At 37.4% G+C, this 18,794-nt stretch overlaps 1 protein-coding gene across 9 annotated transcripts in view; it reads right to left on the reverse strand.

Annotated features, from left to right (window-relative positions):
- Nucleotides 1–18,794, reverse strand: part of LOC145687193 (uncharacterized) — a 277,098-nt gene that overhangs the window by 244,486 nt on the left and 13,818 nt on the right. The window contains exon 1 of one of the 9 annotated variants that reach the window (XM_081760674.1): nucleotides 6,402–6,506. The exons of the other annotated variants lie outside the window; for them this stretch is intronic. The gene's annotated coding sequence lies outside the window, so the exon portion shown is untranslated. Of the gene's footprint in view, nucleotides 1–6,401; nucleotides 6,507–18,794 lie in introns of those variants that run through there. 9 annotated transcript variants of the gene reach the window in all.

Genomic DNA, 18,794 nt, shown 5'->3' on the forward strand with positions numbered 1-18,794 from the left:
TGTTGTTGATAGTATGCTGCGTTAATTTTCACATTTCGTGCTACTCTATGCAGGGGAAGTTTCCCTTTATGGCAAAAACCTGCAACCACCATGAAGCCACGTAGAAAACTTTCGCGGCACGTGCGGAGCCAATTGGCATGATCCTTGGCATCCTTGGAATGATAGTAAATGGCTCGAACCCGCTTGGAGTTTGACAAATAGATCCAGTCCTCGTCTAACGTGACCACATATTTCCATTTGTCACCCGTTAAATACCGTTCATAGACCGTTTGCAATGGACCCTACGTTCCTGGATGTGTTTGGCTGTGAGTGTGTAAAAACACATGGCTTATGCTTCACTTGCAGGCGTGAATACTGGCTGATTATTCTCTGCACAGTTGATCTGGATCTTCTAACACTCCTGGTAATGTCTCTTTGTGGCGGCGGACTCTCCTGAGTCACCAACTTCTGCACTTGTCGAACCACATCCATTATACGTTTGAGACTGGGGTGTTGTTTTCATGCCAGTGTGCGCACACCCGCTTCCTCTGGCTGTGCGTTTTTGTTGCGTTTGAGTACATTGGCAATACCCTTCTTGGAAATGGTGAAACCCTTGGACGAACACTGTTTCACAATTGCACTGTAGCTGTATCCGATGTCTGAAAGAGCGGTGATGTACTCCTCCCAGAATGGGGTCACTTTTGAAGGCATTTTACACTCGGAGCACTTCACTTCCTGCTACCGAATTCTTCACACAACTGGTTTCTGATTGTGCGATTCTAGCGCCCCTGGTGGACGTTCCACTTTGTTTCCCTAAATGTGGACCGACCTTCTGTATTTGGCCACAACGCTGGGGAAAAGTCGCAAGGGTAATCACTAATGTCCGGATTTGTATGTAATTTACATATTTTTCCTTCATACGTAGGTTCGTCACATCCTTAAATGTTTGTGATTCACACCTGTAGAGTGCTTCAACTCAAGTTTCATATTACATATTTTGACAATTACATATTTCTATGATTTTTACATATTTTTTACATAAAACTGTCTTAAAATTTCACGTTTACTGAAATTTTAATTTAAAATAAAAATAAACTCTCCAACTGTGCAAGGCTTGCATCTAGATTCAATTTTGTCATGTCTACTTTTCATATTCTTTACCGAAAGAGAAATATCTCCCTCTTTTTTTATCTGTCAAACCATGTTTCGCAGAATTTTCGCCGATAACAAAAGAAATATAAGAAGAAACAAGTAAAAATCCTCCCTCCGGGGTACATTAGCAGCACCCTTTCTTCTCAACTCTGGAGGAAGACAGATCACGTGCCTGACAGGCGACTGGCCAGGAAATTCCTAAAATGAAGTCTATTTCATTGTTATTGGAGGTCGGACGGGAAAAAAGATGAAAGGAAATCCTGCAATTCAAGTTAAAACTGTATGCTAGTATGCTTCCAGGAATTTACTGCAAGAGTTCGTTTCAAGAAGCTGGCGACAATGGCAATATCATAGCAGGTAACCTAAGCTTTCAAAGAACTTCGCTTGTTCAACTGAATGATAGGGGGACAGTACTCAAGTATTGCTGTTGCAAAACGCACGTGTTCTGTATTGACAATCGAAGTTAGAAATGGCTCCGGTTGCCTCAACTTTATCCGCGAAATTGCGGTCGTGGGTAACTGTCGATGATGCGTTTACTACGGACGGTAAAGTGGTGTTGTGCCAAGTGTGTGATAAAAAAAAAAAAAAAAAAAAATGAATGTTCAATGAAATCTCAGAACATGTACGAAGTGCACTCCATGCAAGAAATAAAAATTTGCGAACTGAAAAAAAAAGTACTCTTGACACAAATGCATCAAGATACTTCAGTGAGTGAGTTTTTCAAAGACTTGTGCCAAGCAATGATAGCAGCAAACATTCCTTGGAACAAAGTTCAAGTGCCAAAAAACCGTGCTTTTCTGGAGAAGTACTGCGGGCGTCGAATTCCTGATGAATCCACTCTTCGAAAGTGTTATCTCGAAGTTTGTTATAGGGAAGCTATAGATACCATTAGGGCAGAAATAGGTAGTTCATATATTTGGATGGACGAAACAACATACGTTTTAGTACGTTACATAGCAAATTTAGCAATTGGAAAGTTAAGTGAAGATGCTCCATCTAAACCCTATCGTGCCAGTAAATTGCTGGAACGCACGAATCATTCCACCCACGATTGCTCGCTTTATAAAAGATGGTCTTAAAGTGTTGTGGCCGGGAGGAGTTCAGGAAGAAAAAGTCCTTGTTCCCTATACAGACAGTGCAGCGTACATGTTAAAAGCGGCTAGAGCACTTACAGTTTTTTACCCTCTATTAATTCATTTCACCTGTATGGCCCATCCTCTTCAGCGTGTTTCTGAAGAGACGAGAGACAACTTTTGCGAAGTAAATCAACTAGTTTCTTCCACGAAAAAAGTGTTTGTTAAGGCGCCACAACGTGTTCAAGTTTACAGTGATCAACTGCTAGACGTGCCACTTCCTCCGAAGCCTGTGCTAACGCGATGAGGCACTTGGATACAGGCAGTACATTTCTACAATTAACATTTTCAAAAAATTACGCCTGTTGTTCATTCATTTCCATCGGAGTCTGCTGTGTCAGTTGGCATTGCTCAGAAACTGTTCAATGACTCAAAAGTAGCGTGTGATATCGCATACATAGACAGCAATTTTAGTTGGCTACCTACAAGCATTAAAAAGCTAGAGACTGTTGGGCGGCCTCTTCCAGAATCCATGGAAGTCATAGAGAATGAAAAGAGACTACTGCAAGGTGTGTGTGTGTGGCTGTGTGTGTGTGTAGAGATGTAGGAGAAAAAGTTCGAAAGAAACAAAATGCAGTGCTGGAAAGAACCCGGGTCACGACAGCCTATTTTCAGTGTGTGAGATTCTCAGTGGAGAAACAAGACCCCCCCTGAAGATATTTCCTTAAACTACACCCCTCTGTTGAAATACGCTCCTGTTACCTCATGTGGTGTGGAGAGATCATTCTCTGCATACAATATTTTATTCGATCGACGACAAAATTTTACTTCTGATCATTTGGAAATGTACCTTGTAACCCATTGTGCAACAACACACAGTTGAACTGCAGGCACATCTTTCGTAAGTACCGTACTTTATTTCAAATTAAACATATTCATTAGTGGAAATAGTCTTCAATCTTAGTTCAGCTGGTATTGTTTGATATAGGACTGCTTTTCCCTGTAAAATATATATATATATATAACAATACATTTCGTCTTAAGTTGCTTTTATTATTTAAATTTGTATATTGCGCATATTTCATTTCAAGATTGGGTCGTGGTTACGGATGCGCATTTAGTGTAAAAGGTTCTAGATTTGAAACGGGACCACACCACGCCACATGAGATTTCTGACGTACAAATGCCGCAGGCATTGTTTTTCTCGGGGCTTTCCTGTTTCTCTCTAGCCGATTCACATCCTCCTTCATTCGCGTATGATTTTTATTATCCTGCAATCAGTCACGTCAGTGACGTATGGCTGTCTCAGATGTTCAAGCATTTCACTTCATTGGGGGACTTGCATTAAGCAGGATAAAGTGTAGTAGATTTTCCTTTTTATTTTCATAATTCGTTTAAATATTGCATACTCATACGCGTGTTAATATTACGTTTTTATAAATATGTAACATATGTAATATTACATATTCTTATATAATATTACATATTTCTTACATTTTTAAGCGATTTTTGTTCCATATTTAGGGGGTTGATACTACATAAAAATCCGGACTCTAGTAATCACTAATACATTGCACATGAGTTGTATAATTTTGAAAGTCCCCACAACGGAAGTTCGTTTGTTTTTAACATAAAGCCTAGCTACAGGACTAATAAGGAAAGTGTCGGTAGGTAGCCGAATTCCCAGACGAGAAACAGTGTCAAGATATTTCAGAGAGGAACAAGAAGTTGAATAAGCAATACAACTATAGTCAAACTTGGACCCGATTAGCCTACGGTGGCAGAACAAAATGATCAGTAGCACCTCAGGTATGTTGAGAAAGTAGACGTCGTGCTTGGAGACAAAAGAGTACTTAAGATTGAGAATATGTCGTGCCTAATTTGAATGCCGATCAAACAAATCAGACCGTATAAAACATAATGACGGGCAAGTCCAAGGTCCATCCGACTCTACTGCAACGAGGCAAGTGCCACCAAGATGCAAGTCCGGATCAAACAAGACTAACTTTTCAAAACTGTTATATGGTGTTGAATTCTTGAATTATTTACAATAATAATAATAATAATAATAATAATAATAATAATAATAATAATAATAATAATAATAATAAACTTTATTTTACGTGCTGAGAACAGCTAAAATACAGCAAAAATACAGCACTTTGTCTTATTCTACATTATTTTAGCAATGAATATATAGTACTAGTGATAGAATTATGATTACATCTATATCATACATTATTAATAATAAAAACATTGACAGTGTAGTGTACGTCAATTATTAAAACAAAGAAGTGTCAAAAATTAAAAGTAAAAAATAAAATAAAATAAAAATAAAAACTACTAAGTTATATTTAAAATTCTAAAATAAAGTCATATTTTAAGATATGCATTCATTATAGCTTTCTAAAATCCTACAGATTAAAATATGTTTTCTATTATGCGGTTGCAATAAAATTTTTGCCCTTGTACCATATGTTGGAACTTTAAAATCAACATTTTTAAAAATATAGTCTGAGGTATATTGGTTGTCAAGTAACTTTCCTACAAATACAGATTCAATCAATTTTCTCCTGTCAGAAAGTCGTTCCAAATTAAAATACGTTATCCAATGTTCATACATGCTAGAATAATAGTCAAGTCCTAACTTAAAACAAAGTATTCTAATAAAACACTTTTGCACCATCTCGAGTTTGTTTACGAGAGTTTTTGTTAGGCTGTTCCAAGTCACTGATGCATATTCTAGTTTCGACCTTACCAGTAATTTATATAAGAGTACATATGTATTTGATTGACAGAAAGCAGGCCATTGATTAAACAGGTAACCAATTATTTTTCTTGCTTCATTGTACATTTTGTATATGATCACCAAAGCTTAGTGACCTGTCAAATGTTACACCTAAATCCTTTATTGTGTCAACTTTCTGTATTACAGTACCTTGTATTTCGTATTGACTTACATAGTATTGCGATTTGTTACTGTAGGTCATGCACTTAGTTTTCAGACAATTTATACTCATACCGTTATCCTTGCACCACATAATGATTTTATTTAAGCCATCTTGTAGCCTATCGTTGTCCTCAATATTATTTACTACACTAAAAAGCTTAATGCCATCAGCATAAAGTAAAACCTTTGAATGATTTAAGACTGTTGGTAAGTCATTAATAAAAATAGAGAAAAGTAATGGGCCCAGAGGAGAACCTTGAGGAACACCGTTACTAATACTGGCTGAATCTGACATGACATTTCCAATTTTAATTTGGTATGTTCTACCAGTCAAATAGCTTTCAAAAAATCTTAGGTACAAGGGTGTTACACCTGTATTTGACAGTTTTTTTAACATCAATCTATGGTCAACTGAATCAAAAGCTTTACTCATGTCAATGTATATGACATCAGTTTGTGATCTACTTTTCATTGCATAGTAGATAAAATCCGTTATTTCACAGAGATTGGTTACAACTGATTTCCCTTTATAAAAGCCATGCTGTGATTTTTGCAATATATTTTTTACATTAAAAAACAAGTGTTTGTGAATGATGGTTACAAAAATTTTAGAAAATATGTTCAATATTATTATATAATAATAATAATAATAATAATAATAATAATAATAATAATAATAATAATAATAATAATAATAATAATAATAATAATAAAGGGGTAAGGAGCTTAGTGAATACCTTTATAAATGTAATCTTTAACGTCCCACTATCAACTATAAGATACACAATATAGCTATTTCATGAAAGTAAATTATAATAGAATAATCAACAGAATAATTAGAGCAAACGTGTAACCACGAGAAAATTTAAAAAGCACAATGCTGTTCACTATGAATTTACACGGCGTGGAATCGAACCAAGGACACCGAAACACAAAGTCACACCGCCATTTCCAATTGCCCAATTGCCAACATCAGGTTATTCAGAAGCTTAATAATACCTGACGCACGGCATGTTTAATAATTATGAAATATTCGTTTGCATAACACTCTCAAAAATTCATTTAAAGGAAGCGCGAAGTAGATTAAGCGAGATGAACAGGAATATTTTAGTAAAGAATACAAGACTATTTAACTCAAGGTTGCTAGTGAACGAAGTTGCCATAAAAATAAAAATTATATAAAATTTATGTTCCATTACATTTGTCGTTTGAAACATTAACTACAATTTAAATTCAAGGAAACTTACATTCTATGAATCGTATCACAGTCAAACTTGCATCCAAAAAATAAACAACAAATTTTATGAAGTTTCTGTTTCACTTAATAGCTTGTAGTTACTATACATTTCAACAAAAGAACATACTAACAACAACGACATAAATTCAATGCATTATTTCATTTTATAGCTGATTGATGTGTTGATTGAGATTGTCGTTTCACAGAACATACAACTGTTAGAAATTTTTCACAAGGTTATTCTATATTTTATGCTGTGAATATAAATTGAAATTCAACAACAAAACAAAACAATAATAATAATAATAATAATAATAATAATAATAATAATAATAATAATAATCCTACAAAAAGTACTGATCGTTGGCTTGTCTTCCTTTCTTACCTTTAAAGTAAATTCAATGATTTCTGTATCCTCATGCATTATTATTATTATTATTATTATTATTATTATTATTATTATTATTATTATTATTATTATTATTATATCTTAATTTTTATGTTTATTTGTTTATTCCCTCTTGCACTTCTCTTTGTAGGCCGAAGTGAATGCAGAGCTTTTACGGGGACACATCAGATTTTAAAAATCTTTAGGTAAGAAATGCAAACATACAAGTGGTGGAATACGTCTAAAAGCAGGGGTGCCCACAAGGGTGGGGGGCTATGACGCAAACTGCGTCATTGAAATATTTTGGGGGGTTAAAAATCTATAAATAAATACGTTTGAGGGGCTGTAAAAATTAATCGAAGAGATTTTTTTCATGGAAGAACACCTACGAATAGACAGTTGAGGGTGGGGTGCGTCATGGACATGAGGTGGGTGGGCACCACTGCTAAAAGAACACACTTCTATAGATTATGCCGTTCAGGAAGACCAGCAACTTCAAAAACTGATCCAAATGTGGAGAAAGCATGTTCCAATCTCCCCTAACAGTTCGTGAAGTGACTGAAACATTTCAAGACTTGTGTGCCACGAAATTTTGCCAGCATTTTTAAAATGTGCCGTGCAAGTGATTCTGAGATCTATAGCAGAGATGATTTTATTGTGTCAAGGGTTTCTGATGGGCTAGTCTGATGAAAATTGCACGAAAAACGACGTAACTGTAAACAAGACGTAGAACGTAGGTATATGGGTAGAATGCAGAACCAAAACTTCTATAATCTATCCAGCTATGGACATGTGAAGTTCGTATTGCTTCTGCCCTGTTCATAATACTCAGATTGAAAATTCCGCCTGTTGTGAAGTGAGGACGGTTGGCGAAAAATACTAAACGAGTGACTTTCATCAACAATTATGTGAAATTTGCGGTAAAGATGTGATGAGTGAAAGTGGAGTGAGGCGTTGGTGCGTCATGTTTAAAGATGACCGAACAAACGTTTACAATGAAACCCGAATGGGCGGCCGAGAACTGTAGCAGACGAACTGGTCGCATAGATCAACGACAAGATTCGTGAAAATCACCGTACTATGACAACAGAGCTCCCGTTTGTCTCCGCAAATTGCACGAAGCTTATTGCATGAAGTTGTGGCCCTACAGTTAGGCTACCGTACATTTTGAGCAGAGAGAAAATTTTGACAGAGGAACACAAAACTCAGCAAATGGCAGTTAACTTGATATTCCTTGAGGCTTAAGACAAAGGTGGCGATTTTTTTTATTGATCGCATCGTTACTGGGGATAAGACTTGGGTTAAACAAAAAAAAAAATCCATGGAGTGGGAATCAGTTCACAAAAAAAAAAAAAAAAAAAACTTGCAAACAGGTCTACAAGAAAATTTGTCTACTGTGTTTTGAGATGCGAAAGATGTACTGCCAATCGACTTTCTGGACCATGGTGCAATAATTACCATTGAAAACTTTTTGTTTGTTTGTTTTTGAGTTTAACGTCCCATTCAGTAGCGAGGCTATATGAGACGTGGACCTACTGATTAACGTGGAATCCGAACCACATGAGCTCCCGCCGGGAATCGAATCCGGGTCTCTCACGCCATAAGCGCGTGCGCACTGAAAACTATTGTGAAACATTACAGAAGTTGCAAATAGCAATTAAAAACAAACGCCGAGGAAAACTGGGTAAAGATACCCTGCTATCCTATGACAACGCCCGCCCGCACTCGACCAAGCGGACTAAGGAATTTTTACACGCCTTTCTTTGAGGGGTTTTCGATCATTTGCCATATAGCCCGGATCTTGCACCAGTGATTACAACTTATTTCCCCACATGAAGACCTGGCTAGCAAAGTAGGGTTCTGATGATGACGCAGACCTTCAGGCTGACATGCAAGACTGGTTGAATACACAGGCAGGAACTTTTATTTTATTTTATTTTATTTTTTTAATGGCAATGCACTTTGCAAGCTTGTTCATCGCTATGATACGAGGATCACTAGAAAAGTTTTGTGACATGCAGCTCTGGGTACACATATCTTCATTTCAACTATTATAACTTTTCAAAGTATTTCCCTGAACATTCCACACAACGACTCATCCTTCTAGACCAATCCTGGAAGCACTGATGCCGCTGGTTTCAAGCACTGCATCTAACTGTTCTTTGTAAGCATTTACAGCATTTTCAGTGCTAGAAAACCGATACCCAAGCAGATGCTTGGCGCTTTGTTTCTGGGTCAAACTGGTAAATCCAGGTTTCATCATCCGTTACAATGTTTGAAACCCTCCTCGAGTCTACACTTTAAAATTTCTGAAGCTTGTCTTTATACTATTCCACTCTTGTCTGCTTTCGGTTTTCAGTCAAGTTGTGTGGCACCCACCGATGAAAGTTTCTCACACGTATATGTTTATACAGGATGGTTGAAACACTCGCGCATTAATCCCAAGGTCACACTCGATGTCATTGTATGTCACTCGCGGATCGTTCCTAATCATATGCTCCATGGCATCAATATTTTCCCCTGTCAATGCTGTTGATGTCCTTCCACTCCGCTTCTCTTCTTCTAATGAGATCTGCCCACGTTTAAATTCTGAAAACCAGCGTAACACTGTCACACGTGATGGTGCATTCTCCCCAAAGGCTCGTGTAAACCTTTTCAGCTGATCCGGTTCATTAAACCCACATTTAGAGTCGCACAGAATGATGGTTTGCAAATTAGTTCTTTCCAACTTCATGGCTATGGTGCAAATCGTGGCAACTCCGACCACTTGGCAACAACACTCACTATGTCATATGAAATTTCTTCGCGAGATTGGGCGAGTTCACTTACAAGAGGAGTGCTCCTCATGCAAGCAAAATTTTATTTTTGTAGTGTCCCATTTGGCTGTATCTTAAAACTTTCCTAGTCACCCTCGAAAGCGCCTAAACTTATACGGCGACTAGGTTGAAAAGTAGAGTAAGGGTGTCGCTTCAAAATATATATCTAAAAAATCTATTTTCACTTGTCTTCTTTTTATTACAAAACGTGAGTTACTTACTGGATAGCTCTCGAATATTGAATTCAACTCAAAATTGTGTTTTTCGAACTACTTTCGAGGTACCTCATTACCAAAGATATATTTTAACCGCTTTCTCCCGTGTATACGCCCATGACTATAGCCATCCAAGGGCAATGGATGCAATGTCGTACATGTACATTAAAAACACAAGAATTTTGGGTAGGGAAACGCGGGACGGAACGGGGTAGTGGGGTACCCCTCATATTTCCCTGCTATGGGGCTGCAGCCTTGCAGAAGAATCAGGAAACTAAATGTGGACTCCCTACCGCTGCCTGGAGCAAGCAGTGTCGGTGTTTGAGAAGGCGTGTGGCACATGCGAATCGTTTTTGTGTTGTCGTTCTGGGTTTCGACGCTTGTTGCAACATCAACGGAAACAAAGCGCAAGGTAAATCAAATGAGAATGCACAGAATGATGAAGTCGTAATTATAGCTTAATCCTTTGTTTCCCAAAGAATGAATTTATGAAGAGCAAGAAAACAACAAACTTTCAAGGTCAATTGGCTATACAGTTTTAGCGCGAATGAAAATCATAGAAATAATTTAAACTCCTGTTCTTAGATGGCTTGCAAAGTTCATATTAAAAGATGGTTTCCTTCTAAATCCACTAGACTGCACGAAGAAAAGAGTTAAAACTGTGGTTTCACACTGAAACCACTGGTCCGGAAAGGGTTAAGAGTATCACAGTTGTTGTATGTTTTAGTGACTATAGTATGTAATCTTACCCACTCAGTTACCGCTGACACCATATGAAGCACCAATATGTAAATCGGGGCGGAACGGGGTAGGGGTAGAATGGCCTACTGATTTTACATTGCAACCAACAGAAGAAACCCAGACCAGCGAGGAAAGTCTACAAACTGTCCCAGGAAGTTGCACACTTGCAGCAGGACCTTCAACGTCATACTGAGAACTACATCTCCCAGATGTGACCACGGCTTCAAGAAGTAGACCTCTTGACTAACCGATTCCAGACCTTCCACGCCAACTACAGGAACAGACATTCGGGACATGACAACATTTTTATGCATGTCCCTGAAGAATATCTTACCTTTGTCCAAAGTTAAAACTGGTGGAGGAGACTCATCAAAAGACGAGGAAAAACAGCAATATTGACAACATCGCCGTATAATACAGCATTGGAAACAAGAGCCAAGGAAGAGGAAACAAAAGATGGGAGAAGAGGAAGCAGCAGGAAAAGGAGAAGCTGGCGAAGAAGACGATTAAGCACTTGAGTATGCAGGAGAGATGACAGGAGGAACAAACAAAAAGAAATTAAGCGCTAGTTCATCAAAGGACACTACATGCCTTTATTGTGCTGGGTGGTATTCCCAATCCAACGAGGGATGGATGGCGTGCATGCTGTGCAAAGTGTGGTCACATAATTCGTGTATAGGTGTAGATAGTGACGACGACGAAGACATTTATGTTTCTAGGTACTGCCAGCCGTAATTCAGTGTACCCCATTGGGCCCCGTGTGTTCATAATATTACAATGAATAATTTCTCAGATACTCTTGATGCGATACCTAGAAAAACAAGTAACTTCTAGTCAAATCCTTGAAGCAAAACACTTTCTAGACTACACAAATTCAAAATACCGGTAAGAGGTATTTTCAAAATAGTAGGGGGGGGGGCTACTATTGAGAAACAGTTACGAATATCAAACATTGTAAACAATAGAACATTAGAAGAAAACATGAGAAACAGTTACGAATATCAAACATTGTAAACAATAGAACATTAGAAGAAAACACATCTCATTCAAAATTGAATAACAAAGATTTTTCGAATGTTCATTAGCACACTCAAACGCTTGAGTTTTATCTTAACATTAATTAAGAGGGAGATACGAGTAACGAATGGCCGCTTCAAAACAATAGCAGCAATTAAAAGAAAGGAAAAAAAAAGTTCTATTCTTACTGAGTTTAGACTAATACTGATAAATATTGACAGTTGAATTGCAGTACACGATAGATACGCTCTTATCAAGCTTTTTTTTTTTTTAAAAAAAAAAACTTTCTTTTTCATGAATACAATTCATATTGGCAACATATATTATAATTTACTTGATCAAGTCGTGTTTCTTATGCATTTATTTATATCGTTGAACAGAAAATTCGTCCAACAGAGAAACAGCACTATCAGAGCTAATAACACCTTCACTCAAAACAATAAAAATTCGTAAAAATACTCTTTCTTTGCCCTTGTTTTGTGCGGCATATGTGCATGTTTAGGCCTACTGCATAGTTTTCAATGCCTTTGGGAAAGAGGTATTGCTATATTATTTGTACCACTCATGAAAAGAATTTCAATTATTTTTAATTGCAATTCTTATCACAATTCAATCCTTCACCCTAATTGCAATTAGATTTTAAGCTGAAATAAAAATAGTATTGGAAAAACGTCATCTATCTACATTATGAAAGGTTCTAGTAACTAAATAGATGCGAAAGGTTTTCGCGACTTGAAATTTGAGAATGTATAACTTAAAAAAAAAGAAAAAAAAGAAAAAAATAGGTGGTCGAATTCTTTCAACATTGCTAGTTTATTAGCTTACAACTTTTACAACCGAATCAGAGATCTAGGTAGTTTGATTGTCTGTTTAACTGTCACACCACGTTATAGGCGGTATGAGTAGGTCTACATAATGATACAACAAAATATTCGTTATCATGCCAATAACCACTTAGTCTCACGATACTTTCTCTACGTACGATACTTTTATGACACCCACATGTTTACTGTCCTTTACTTTTCCATCATTTTGAAATTGTAAAAAAACTGTCAATACGTTAGAGCAATGGTTCCCAACCTTTTATGACTAATGATACACTTTACTAGACGTCTATGACACTCTGACACATTTGCTTGATTTTTTATTGATCATAATAGCCAGTGGCGTACGCCAAGTTTCATTAAGCGGAAATTCGAGCAGTCAATTTCAATATCCTTTCAGACCGATTACTTTTTCTATGTGTGTCTTAATCATTTTTTCATTAAGTGTCTATAAAGTAGTGACTATATGGGCGCTGAGTGATACAATCTGTCTCAAAATTGATTCTGATTCAATAAATTTTAAAATTTCGCACGGGCCACCGTGGTTCATTGGTAGAGTGTTCACCTCTGGTGCGTGGGGTCCCTGGTTCGATCCCAGATCACGCCAAGTGGGCTTTGTGGTGAACAAACACCGTGTTCTTGAGTTTTCTCGATGTTCTCTCGTTTCCTCCCACTTTATTCATTCCGCCATTTCATTCATTTCTCAACACCACCATCTCCTTCAGCCTAGCCGCCATGACTGTGAGACGTAAAACTGAAAGATTTCATTTTATTTCATTTTATAATTTCGTGACACATCAATTGGGAACTACTGCGTTATAAAAAACAATGTAGTTTTTTTTTTTAATGTCACGTATTAACTGTAACTTTTTAACGAATGAAGATATTTAAGTAAAACAACATTTCATACTGCACAGAAATTTTTAATTTTACCTTGCAATTGTGAATGTCCACGAGACAAGACAGTTACTCTTAACATTTAAAAAAGTCTTCCGAGAAGAAATAACCTCAACTTTTGACTCGCAGGCAACCGTACTCGCAATACTGCAGATCTGTTACCATCTTGGTTACACCTAGAACTAGTGAGCAACCATTCATATCGACGCAATCCTGCAATCTCGTCATGAAACCCAGCATAGCTTTCCGACCGTGCTAATTCAAAATATTCGCGATGACTGTATATTTGCTTTCCATGTGCACTTTCGTCTTTACACATCTCCACAGTGAAAGATCAAACAAAGTTGAGTTTGGCGACCTTGAGAACCACGCTGTGTGTTCTCAGCACGATACTGAACTTTAGAGTTCGGCGCATCAGAATGCACGATTTTAGCTCTGATTACCATACCACACACTGTGCTTTCTCATGAATCGCCATCATTTTGGAACCACGTGCTCACTCGTAGTTTCGTGATTCCCTCAGCGCATAGCATTGCCAAGAAGTACAAGTTTAAAGACTGACGTGTAGTAAAACTTTATTTCATTGAAATATATCCGTTCGTTACAAAGTGTGAATTGAAATGCGTGACGGATTTTCGGGAAACTCTGAATTGTACATCAACATTCAGAATATTTTAAATTTGGGTTTGTTTAAAACTTTAATTTAGAAATATTACCATTGTCCACCTCACATTGCTGATTACATTTGATACATACATATATAGATAGAAGAAAGTTTATATCATAGGAAAGCCCTAAGAACAAAAAGCTTGCCACCACCGAACACTATTCTATGCCAAGCCTATGAATAATTATTTTTTCTATTTTTCACTCATTTTTCTCAGACTGCCACTTCCTCGTTCTGCATAACTTCTTTCCAAAGTTTCCTAATCACAGCTCCATGCACTCACAGGCATGATCTTATTATACTCAAACATTCCATTACCTACAGTTATTGTGAAGTTCCACATAAGCACATTTCATTCGACTACTTTTACTCCAAATATTTTTTTTTTAAAAAAAAGCTTAGTTTTCGAAAACTCTCAATCTCCCACTTTCATTGTGAACTAGTGATCAACTATCACATCCATAGAATATAGTACGCAGCATTATGATTTTTATGGATGTTTAATCTCAATTTCTTCGATATTCGCAGAGATAAAAGTTTTCTACAGAAGAGTAACATGGGGTACTCGATATCAATATTACTTTTAAATTTCCTTGTTAACTTTATCATTTGATGTTTAGTTAATCTGCATTGTTGGTTTTCCGTTTTATTTAGCAGCTACTCTCACGTAAATTCGAAAACACCATGATGAACGCAATTCCACTGGAGATCAAATCCGAAGCTACGTTCACAAAACGCACGTTTTAGCTATTCCACTATACTTGGCTTTTGTTGATTGTCATTGTTTCTTTCTCCACCACGTACGGTTTATCGTGATATCCGAACATATAGTCCCACCTATGATCGAACCCAGGAATCAGGTAGTTAAGAGGCAGATAGGCTTTGCTTGTATTCAGATTATAATAGCACGTATTGTTTGAGTTTTCGTACCTTTTCAGCATCAAGACTTGTGAAACATACAGATACTTCCCAATTTAATGGAAACACGTCAGATGTATGGGTTACCAATAGTCAGGCGGCGACCGCAGCGCCGGGTTCTTGGTAGTAGTAGTTTGGGCAAACTCTTTACTACCTGAAAAGCAGGAGAACGGCAGTGTGCAGTGAACTGAGCAAATGATGACAGTGTATACTAGTGGGTGACCTCTTTGCTTTACAAAGAGCGTAAATTGTTGGTGATTGGTTATATGATGTGAGCGTGATGAAAGTGGTAAGTATGTTGGGTGTGTCGTGAGGATCAGTGTCCAAGGTGATGAACTTCCGGCAAAACTACATCGGTGAAGAAAAACAGTAACCGGAAAAAAACCCTCAATGACAGATCCCGCCATGTATTAAAGCGAATTGTCACTCAAAATTATCGTGCGATTGCAATGCTTGTGTTGACAATCAGTTCGCCTCGAGTTACCGACATGGACATACGGGACCACGATGCACGGGCGAAACTGCCGATACGGAACCGTAACGCTTTCACAGAACCCCAGTGGTACTGCGAACACAATAGAACCGCTGATGACTGAAAAAGCATGATATGGACGGGTGGGTCATCGTTCACCTTATTTCAAATCATGGGCTGTGTTTATGTGTGGCGGACGCACAAAGAAGTGTATGATAAACAGTGTCCCCATCCAACCATGAACGTGGCGGTGGCTCTGTGATCCATGGCCTCAATATCTTGGTTTTCAGTGGATCTTGTGCTGACGCTAACCACATACGTCACCAATAGTAATTATGTTGCCATCTTAGGCGACATCTGCATCCTATGGTCCAGATGTTATTTCCAGAAAATGGCGCCATATTCCAGGATAATAACTGGCCCATCCATACAGCTGGAGCTGGAGCGGCGTGGTTCCAGGAACATTTAAGTTGAGCGCGCCTTCCTTGGTTCGCCCAACCTCTGGACCCAAACATAATTAAGTATCTATGGTCTGCTTTGAAGACAATCAGAAGCAGATTTACGTATTTATCCTCACGCAAGGAACTCAGTGATACACTGCACGTCGAATTGTGTAATATTTCACATAATTCGATTTTCGAATCGACATCTAGATTCCATTCTACATCAGAGCTGTTCTGAGGGCAAAATGTGGCCCAACGACATATAAATATCGTACGCTGCTCTTTTTCAGACATTTCCACAAAACTGATCAAGATCTGTAGACGTACAGCTCATATAGGATCCAAGGCATGCAAACTTCCGCTGACAATCTAAATCGGTCCCCGGCAACGGTAAGAACGCTATCCATTTAGCGAGGGAAATGAAGTCTTTAAGTTTTACGTCCCACGATTATGTCAGGAGACAGTGATGATGACAAATGAATGATATGGTGGAACGAAGAAAGTGGGAAGAAACGGGAAAATCCCGAGAAAACCCCCGCACACCGGGGTCCACCACAAGGCTCACTTGGCGCGAGCTGGGATCGAATTCAGGACCCCATGCACCAGTGGTGAACGCTCTTCCACTAAGCCACCGCGACTCCTAGCTGCGAGGGAGTTCAAATAATCTTTCATACGTGAATTGTTGAGATTTACCACTTTAATCACGTTAAAACACTAATGATTATTAATAATTCCACATAGAAACGTAAACACTTCCGTAATGTGAACTTGTTCTATATTTGCTGTTATAAAATTCACGCTGATAAGTTTTGTTCTGGAAGTGTTGAGTTCTTTTACACCATCGAGACTATATGAGACGTTGATCTATAGTCCGAACACCATAATGCATTCAATGCTCTCCTCTGGGGACTGAACTCGAAACCCCATATTATTTACTTGTCATAAAAAAAAATAACACAGTAAATAGTACATATAACAACATAGAAAGCGTCGAGACAAATCTTATTCGCTGATAAACATCATTTCTTGTGGTTTTTTAACAAATATATATATATATATATATTTTTTTTTTATGTATGGCGACTCTTCATTTTCGATCAAAGAATAAATTCAATGCTCTCCTCTGGGAACTGAACTCGAAACCCCATATTATTTGCTTGTCATAAAAAAAAATAACACAGTAAATAGTACATATAACAACATAGAAAGCGTCGAGACAAATCTTATTCGCTGATAAACATCATTTCTTGTGGTTTTTTAACAAATATTTTTTTTATGTATGGCGACTCTTCATTTTCGATCAAAGAATAAAATACGAATTAAAGTAGCCTCTAGCTGCAATTAGTGAGTGTCACATTAACAAAGATATAGCTAAATGCATTACTGTGACATCCAATAGCGAGAGAAATGTTCACGTATTTTCACGTTTAATCTCGTCGTATTTTATTGCATATTTTCTTGAGTTATATGAATTAATGCACACAATCAACACATATTTGATGTATTAACCGTTACATACATGTTTAATGCATTGAAGTCATAAAGCAATTTTTACAACTCCAACAAACGTAATGTCTCAAATTTATACCGGCACGTACAAAACTTACATCACGAGTTGATGCATCAAATATTTGTAGCTTTAGGACGTCTTGCGCCCACGACTGTCTGATGCTGATCCAGCAATTTGATGTAACAGGAAGCATTCATTAACGCAATGCAGCTGTTGGCAGGGAGTCGGTGTCACTGCATGTATACATTTTCACACACCAATTTAGAAACACGGAGGAAAGAATCAATCTGTGTTTATTAACAAGAATCCAGTTTTCATATATGAAATTTTATTTTCATTTTAAGCTTCATTACAAGAGATGCAAGGGCTCGGGGAAAAAAAATATTTTAAAACCTAAGTTTTTTTCACTGCTTTTTGACTGGAAGATTTTGGGGTAATATATATATATATATATATATATATATATATATATATATATATATATATATATATATATATATATATATATATATATAGAGAGAGAGAGAGAGAGAGAGAGAGAGAGAGAGAGAGATTTCAATTTTAGAGTCCAACAATAGTGTATACAAGCTTTCTTTTCCCACTATAACATGAGAAAATTAATTACTCCATTCTGAAGAGAAAATCATTTTTAAAAATTCAAGAATAAATAAAATCGGTCATTTCATGGAATCCAGTCGATCCACGCAGTGGGTTTTCTAATTCCAACGAATTGCTTGTATTGTAGAGCTTTTAGGTTAACGTCTAAACACAAAAACGTTTTACTAAAATGTTCAATACTGTCAGCACCAGCCTAACTGTTGCGAAAACCTAGTAAATTTCGTTGAAAGAAACGACCATTTAAAATTTGTGAATAAACTTAAACTACATTGAATTTATAATTATATATAATACTTATCGAAGCCGTTAAAATTCGAGGGGAAGAACGATATTATGATATTACGTTCTAATACAATATCTGAAAGTCACGATAATGTTCCCACCGAATGAAGAACGTGATGTAAGCAAAACACGGCTTTTCATAGGGGAAGAAACTCCATACCAAAATGATGCTTTTTTAAATAATCTCTACTCATGATCTCTCAAGAAGCAGAGCCTATATAGTCACCAGAAAAAATGGGTACCCATCTTTTTTTTTTTCCCGCTTGCATCAACTTCGGAGTGAACTCATAGTCACTATGATTAGGAATTAGGAATTAAATTTCTCGGTTTTTGGCATCTATGGCCATGTTGTACGTCACGTATAAGGAATTATGTCCCTCGCAATTACACTATCTGAGGAAAAGGAAGGAAGGAATCGGCCTGGGACCTACATGTTAGGTACCATCCCGGCATTTGCCTGGTGTGAATGAGGAAAACCTAGAAAAACCTCATTCAGGATGGCTGGCCTGAAAAAGCTTTTACACTTGTTTGACCAAGTGTCCCCACCGGGAATCGAACCCGGGACCGCTCGCACAAATAGTCACTACGAGTTCAC

The sequence above is a fragment of the Thermobia domestica genome, chromosome 1, assembly GCF_964235325.1.
Source record: "Thermobia domestica chromosome 1, izTheDome1.hap1.1, whole genome shotgun sequence".
NCBI classification, from domain to species: Eukaryota; Metazoa; Arthropoda; class Insecta; order Zygentoma; family Lepismatidae; genus Thermobia; species Thermobia domestica.